At 35.4% G+C, this 8,265-nt stretch overlaps 1 long non-coding RNA gene across 1 annotated transcript; it reads right to left on the reverse strand.

Moving 5' to 3' along the window:
- Positions 1-6,836: 6,836 nt before the first annotated feature.
- On the reverse strand, positions 6,837-7,507 carry LOC122300093. The gene is made up of 2 exons (XR_006239904.1): positions 7,213-7,507; positions 6,837-6,904 (listed from the first exon to the last, which is right to left on the reverse strand). It is a non-coding gene; the product is annotated as an uncharacterized LOC122300093 (long non-coding RNA).
- Positions 7,508-8,265: the final 758 nt, after the last annotated feature.

The following is an 8,265-nucleotide window of genomic DNA, read 5'->3' on the forward strand; positions in this document are numbered from 1 at the left end:
TTGATTTGATTAAGGTAGCTAGAGATAATTGAGGGATAGGAGTGATGATTCACGATTTTGGGAGATTTTATTTTCTATCAAAGTGTGGTAAAGGATTTTCTTGCTTCCAGGTGTTAGAGTTAGCTTGTACTCAAGGGTGTTATTTTATGAGGATATAGTCTTTTTACATTTTGGCGAGTTATCAGAGTGTGCACGGAAGCGTGATATTTTGGAGATAATTAGGTATTTAAATTTTGTGCTGAATTTGGGTAATTAGTGACGACTCGAAATTTCAAGCAGGTACTTGTAATTGGAGAGTAATATTTTAGTTGTGCATATGATGATTATTGATGGTTTATTTTGGAAGTGACTATTAGATTACCAAGATATGGTATACAATGAAAGTTTCGATAATATAGCATAAGAGTTGATTGAGATTAATACAGTTCATTCTAATAAGAAGTACTAATTGTTGAAATTTGCTTGGGTGCGGTTTTGAAGTTCTTGTGGATATGGTGATTTCGGTTTACGTGGCCGCTTTAAGAGTTCTAGACGTGATGCATTTCTGGGAGATTAGTGCGAATATGATGGAGTTGCTTATAGGAGTATTTTTGGGAAGCGCGTTCTTCATTCTTGTGTGGAAATGGATGATGGTATGATTTTCTCAAGTATAATCGGAGTTGTTTATGGTATCCTGCTTGGTGCTGAGGTTTGATCTCGCAAATTTCGAGGACGAAATTTGTTTTAAGGGGGGGAGGATGTGATGACCCGCTTTTACGTGTATTTTCACTGAAGGGTTGTTTTTAATTTAATTAATATATTAGTTTATTTATTTTGAATTAATGTGTTTTAAATTGGTTTTTAATTTATTTGATGTGTTTATTTTATTTAGTCGTTTTACGGTTTTTAAAATCGTTTTCGGCGGATCAGTTTTGGTTTCCGGAGTGAGGACTGGACCTCATTTCTTTTCCCTCATCTTTTCTTTTTCTTTTCTCTTTTTCCTTTTTCTTTTTCCTTTTCTTTCTTTTTTTTTTTTTTTTTTTTTTCTTCTTCTTTCTTCTTCCTCCTCTCCCGCGTACGCAGCAGCCCCTTTTTCTCTCCATCCCGTCGCTGCCCCTTTGACCGGCCGGTTCTCCGCCGTCCGGCCACCGTTTGATGCACCGTCACCACCATTCTCTTCCCCTTCCACCATAGATCATCCCCACCAATTTTCAGAGCCATCGGACCAGCCGTTTGCTTTCGAGAGCCGCCGGAAGTGGCTGCACCTGCTCTGTTTTTGCCCCTGTCGCCGGAACTGTTTTCTGCCCAGACCGCCGCCGTCCGGCCACCGTTTGGCTCGCCGCCGGTCTCGTTCGAACCCCCTCCCTCCGGCGCACCTTCCCACCAAATATCTCCCCCATCCGGCCGGCCGTTTGGCCGGAAGAGCCATTTCTTTCCCCACGGATTTTACTCCGATCCGCCGCCGTCTCTCCACCTCCGGCCACCATTTCTTCACCACTTCATCACCGACTCCTTGCCGTCCTAACCCACCTATTTCCGGCCTCCAACGACCACCGGAACAGCTCCTACGAGCTTGCTTTCCGATTTGAGTTTTCCGGCCTATTTCCGGCGTTTTCGCCGCCACCCACGGCCAACCACCACTTCCAATAGCTTCACAATCATCCCTAAACCATTCCCTATCAATCCTAAGCCCTGGTTTGTCCCCGTTCAAAAATGGGTAATTTATTACCCACGGACACAGTGTAAATTACACTGTTACGTTGCTTTTCCTCCGCCGTTTGCAACGCCGCGAGCTTTCTAAAAATACCGTATAGCGCTGTAAGTATTTTCCAAACCCTACTTTCAGATTTAAATATATATTGCTCATTCAATTATTTACTGTTGTTGGTTGTTGATTCCGGACTGAGTCCGAGGAGTTTCGGGGGTCGGATGGATGGAGGACGGAGTTGCTTGTTTATTTGATTTATGATTGTTGGATTATTTTATTGTGCATTGTTATGGCATTACATGGTGCATGCACGTGTGTTGTGGGTTTATGAGAAAAGCCTGTGTTTTGGCGTGAGTGTGTTGCGGGTGCGTGGGTATCACGAGCCCAAGCCGGGATGGGTTATTATCTCGGTGGAGCTCCTCTGGTCACTCGGGAGCGGAATAAACTGAGTGATGTCCCCTGAGTTATCGAAAGCGATAATGGGAGCGGGACTAGGGGGTGCTTGGCTACGAACGCGCCGGGCGCGGAACCGGGCATCGGCCTACTCACCGACTCCGTGGCCCTTCGCTGGCGAGGGCTAGAGGATGCTTGGCTACGCACGCGCGGGGCGCGGAACTGGGCATCGCTCGTTGGGTGTCACATGCGTGGCGGTACTCTGCGGTGTGACACTGGAGCCAGGGTGTGCGGATGACCCCTAGGGGAGGTCATGGTGCATACGGTTAAAATTGGATAATGGTTTGAGATGTCAAATGTGTCTTTTGGCGTGCGTGGAAAACTTGTGTTTTACGGGTTTGTGCATTGGGCATGTTTCATGCATCTTGTTTGAGTTATATGTGTTTTTATCTGGTAGTGTTTGGGTTTTACTTACCTGCGGTACCATTCGTGGTTCCGTAGCTTTTGGTGCAGGAGATGAGGTTGAGGAGGAAGAGGCTGAGCCCGAGGATGCGGCTCCGCCGGGTTGCTGATGTTATCTTTTTATTTGTTTAAAACTGTATTTGTGGTATATGTAATATTTTATCTATGTACGTTTTAAACAGCTTGTATTATGTTAAGAAAAATTCTGGTACTTAGTTATGACTTTCTTATCCGCTGCGTGTTTCTCTGTACACTTTTGCTGCCTTGCACACACTCGGCACCCGTCGTTGGGGTGGTGACCCGGGTTGTCACCATCCGGACGTCTCAATTTCCCCCTGTTCGGGCGTGGGGATTTTGGGGGCGTCACAAAATACATGGCCTTCACACTAGAAACCCTAACTAAAAAATTAATTCTTCCCCAAATAACCATGTGGCTGGCACTCCCCTTAAGCGCATACAATAAAAAGCTCTCTTGAAACCCTAGTTAATGAAACATAAGATATATATGGACCAAGCACCCTCAAGCCCAATTATTTTAAACTAATAAAATAAATTATTTAAATGAATTAAACAAATTGAAAGCCTTCAATAACAATAGGCCCAAACAATAGCTCTAAGTCATGTTTTTTGTAGCTTGTATCATGTGGATTAAAACTAGACCTCCTTCTTTCAAGGCCATTTTGAGTGTTGGGCTCTTACTAGCTTCATCCCAAGTGGCTTGCACCACTCCTTGCGAATTAGCTCCACCTTAGTGCCCATCATCAGTTAGCTTCCTCTTAGCTAACTCCCACTTACTTGATCTCCCATCTCGTAAGATTTTGCCTTTATACCGTAGTTCACCATCTTTAGTCAACAGGATATAATTCAAGATGGGTGACTATTGTGAAGGTCTAGTCGTCCTAGCAGCTCTTCGAGCACCAATTGTAGGTGTAGATATCTCTAGAACATCAAAAGCTATGTCCGGGTTTCTCACACCTCTTCTTTGCATCATGGTCTTGGAGATTTTTCCCTAGGCTTACATAAGGAACAAAAAATTAACTCCCTTTTGCTTCCCTATTTGATTCGTGTGACGAAGCTTGCTTTAGCACAACTTTGCATTTTCCTACACATCACTAGATTTTGATGTTAAATACAAAATATTAGTTCTCTTACCATGCATCAAGACCAGCACACCTTTTTTGACCTTCCATGCTCCTCTAGAAAATGCTTATGTATGATCACTATTGTCAAGATGTCTTACATCAAGCTTTTCTTTAGATCTGGAATGCATTTAACTTGCTACAAAGTCCACACGCTCTTGTTTAGGCATCGCCCACTCCCATTACAAATCTAGTGTCTCCCATTACAAAGAAGTTGAAATTCATTGACAAAGTTCCTATGATCATTTCATTGACAAGAAATGACCCAAACTACACAAAATGTTAGAAAATGAGGGCAACAATTTAGAAGTGACCATGAGATAGAATAATTGTGGCGGTATACGACCGCAGGATAAGCCGATTATGGCTAATGTTGTAGTTTAAGTCAATCGTGATTAGGGTTGAAAGTCGAACGGTCTGGACCGGAAAAACCGACCGGACCGGTCCTTTTTGGACCGGACCGGACCGAATGAGTTCGGTCCGGTCCCGATCCGGGGGTTTTTCACCCTGGACCGGACCGAATGGATTAAAAAAAAAAATTTATTATTTATATAATAGTTGTATATAATTAATTATATAATTATATATGGTATAAAAAAAATATTAATAGTCTAATATAGATTGTAGTTATACTTATACTAATATAGTTATATAAATCACTATAACTAATACTTCAACAATAGTTATAGTGACCTATACTAATAGTTTACTATTAATACTAATATACTATCATATGATTTATATAGTTATACTAATCACTATAATTAATACTATGTATAGCTATATAGTATATTTATCACTATAATTAATATAATTTAATTATCAATATACTTATATTTAATTAATATAATTATCACTATATTATAATTTATATAGTTATACTAATCATTATAGTTAATACTTATATAGTTATACTAAAGTACTGATTCACCACAACTAATATTACTAATATATAGTTATATTAATGGTCTAATACTATTATAATTTATATAGTTATACTAATCATAAAAAGTTAATAACTAAATCACTAGAAATATAACTATATATATTTAGTATGAATGTATTATTATATTCTTTAATATATAACTATAATATATAGTACTAGTATATATTAATATATTATAAGAGTTATAGTATAAATATAATATATAAATTATAATATACTAAATCACTATAACAGTATAACTAATACTAATATATAGTTATACTAATAGTCTACTATTATATATAGTTATACTAATCACTATAATTAAAACTAATATATAGCTATACAGTATACTTATATAGTTGTACTAATACTATTAGTATATTATATAGTCTAAGACTCTCAATTTTAATATAGTCTATATAGTTACAATTAATACTAATATTTATATTAATACTAATAATATAGAATACAGTTATACTAACTAACTGATTCAAGTTCAACATAACTAATATTACTAATATAATATAGTCAAATTGAATTACTAATAGTCTAATACTAATACAATTATATAGCTATACTAATTATAAATTCATAATAACTAAATCATTGTAAGTCTATAACTATATTATATATATATATATTTAGCATCAATGTATTACTATATTCTTTAATATATAACTATTAACTATAATATATAGTACTAGTATAACCGATCAAAAAAAATATATAGTACTAGTATATATATTAATGTATTAACATATTATAAAAGTTATAGTATAAATTATAATATATCATATATTTGTAAATTTATAATAGTATTAGCATAGTTAAGTTAATATATAATATGTTAGCATTAAATCACTATAACTACATAGAATATTAGTAATAAGAGTATTACTATTATTTAATATAATATTACATATATTATCACTATCATTACATATATTTATTAGTTATAGTATTAGTACTAGTATAGTTATTAGAACTAATAGACTAATAGTATTAGTTATTAATATTACATATAGTTACATATATTACTATTATTACTATTATTATTACATGATATAGTTACATATATAGTTATAACTATTACTATTATTACATATAATTATTAGTTATAGTATTATTACTAATAGACTAATAGTAGTAGTGTATTACTAATATATATAATAGTATACTATATGTATATATATTAAATATGTCACAATATAATTACATAAATATTAAACAAAATGTCATTGAAAAAAAAAAAAAAAAACTCATAAGGTGGACCGAACGGACCAACCAGACCGGACCAGACCGTATGAAGTTCGGTCCGGTCCAGGGTGGAAAAACCTTGGACCGAATAGGTCCCGTCCGGTCCGTAAAACCTCCCCGGACCGGACCGGACCGAATTCACCCTTAATCGTGATGCTCATGGGATAAGTGAATTGTGATAGTTATGTGCAGAATAAGTTGGTCATGATAGCCATCGTGATCATTGTGGATGCAGAGTATGAATCAGATACGAAAATTATGAGACAAGTTGGTCGTGGGTTTCAAAAATTAGGCTGCGTTTGGATTCTCAATTCATCTCATCTAATCATTATAACTTTCTCAATTTTCAATACAAAATATAATAAACAATTCAATTTTTTTAAATCTTAAAATAATAATAATAATATTAAAAAATAATATTTTAATAATATTTTATTTAACTTTCAACTTTTATCTCAACTCAACTCAACATAACATTCAAACCAGCAAATTATTAAAAAAATGGTTCTTGAGGTTTAGATTCTAGTTGTACACCCAATTTGAATTGTTCTAAATTCAGAAAAAGTGGAAGTGTTTTACAAAAATGATTCTAGTTCAAATCTTTAGGATTTTAGCTTTGATGTTCAAGGGTTCGTCAAATGGAGACAGAAGCACTCAAAAAGATAAAGAGCGCCACACGTCACCTTATGTTATATATATATATATATGTGTGTGTGTGTGTGTGTTCACCGACATTTTTTTTATGTATTTAAATAAATTTATAATTTAAAAAAAATTAAAAGGGTTTAAAAAATACTATAAAAAAAAGTAAAAAAATAATAATTTGCACTTCTCGGTACAAAAATTCGGTAGGCTCTCGAATGAAATTAAATTATCATGTGAACCTATTAATTTTATTTTATTTAGAAGAAAAGAGTACTGAAACTCAAAAAAGGATCAAAACTTGCATACCTGAACCCAAATATCTTACCGGACTTATGATTTATGATCAGGAAATATTATTATAAGCAGCAGCTGCTCACAACTTAGATCTCAAACCTGCATAGAGCAATTAAATACATGAATAATAAATGTCAACTCAACATAATCTCAAGCAATAATTCACAGGGTAAGAGTCAAGAGTCCGCGGAACATGATAATCTCGATTATGATAAGGTGAATGCATACCACACAAAGCCATCGATCCTCATAATATATAATTGAGAGAGAGACAAGTGAGTTAAATACAGATCAAGATATGGATGACCATATTATTCATTCAGCCACCATATTCTTGATCCCGTACGTACGTTAATGGCAATCAATTGAATTAGACACAAATGAATCAGGACAGAATTTCAGCTTACAGATGATAGGCCGGCTGGCCTGCTAAGAGTACTGCTGCTCGCCTGCAACAATGGCTACTGGACATCATGAGCTAGCAGGATGATCCGCGGGTTGTTTATGGTCAACAAGACTTCCAGTCGTGAAGACGGAGCAGGTGCGCTTCGTTTCGTGGAAGCCTCGGTTCACGGTTGGTAAAGTTCAAAGACTGCAGAGAGATTAGTGGTGGTCAGGACATTTGGTGGGCACCACGTGGACCCGACAAAATATTTATGCAGATTTTGCTCACTTAATCCAATCAAGTGCATTAACTTAACATTTGTGGCTAGAGTATGACTAAGCCAATACCAGTCGAGTACCAGTATTAATAAGGCAAAATAAGTTGTTAATCAAATCGAATGGAGAATCCGTTGGGTCGTCCTCTTGATCTGCAGTACCCTCTCCTATGGATTAATTACAGACGAAGGTTGGATAGAAATTGGATTTTTTATTTTTTTTTCAATTCTATCTCGTTGTTGTCCTATGGTTTAGAGATAAATATTGGAAAAATTATTTTGTTAAATAATCTTTTTTGTCTCAGACAAGACTGTGTTAATCTCCTGATCATTAGACTCTACGTTGGACGCTTTAAATGGTGACGTAGTTAAATCAACATCTAAATAAGAAATAACAATTGCCTCTGAAAGAGAATGACTAGACTTAACTATAGTCCTTCCTTCTTCCTTGACAAAATCAATTTTTAAAATGTTCAGACTATTTTTTGAAACATAGTGATTTTCGAGGAAATAAAAAAAAAGAATATGTTTTTGATTGGCATGCATAGTTTCTTTCCATTTGCGTTTAACACGTGTTTTTTCAAGTTCAGAAAAAGTCATATGATAAGTTTTTCTCTTATCACGGTTTTCTTTTGAATTATAATCTTTGAACAGAGAAATTAAATCTATCTAAAAATAATTTCTGTTAATAACACAAAGCTGACTAGGTAGAAGAGCAATGGAAGCAGTCATATCTGAAGCTGTAGGAGACAAAGTTGAAGTATCTTCACCATCCTTATTGGGGTATTTTTTAAGCCAAAG

The sequence above is a fragment of the Carya illinoinensis genome, chromosome 2 (assembly GCF_018687715.1).
Source record: "Carya illinoinensis cultivar Pawnee chromosome 2, C.illinoinensisPawnee_v1, whole genome shotgun sequence".
Taxonomy (NCBI): Eukaryota; Viridiplantae; Streptophyta; class Magnoliopsida; order Fagales; family Juglandaceae; genus Carya; species Carya illinoinensis.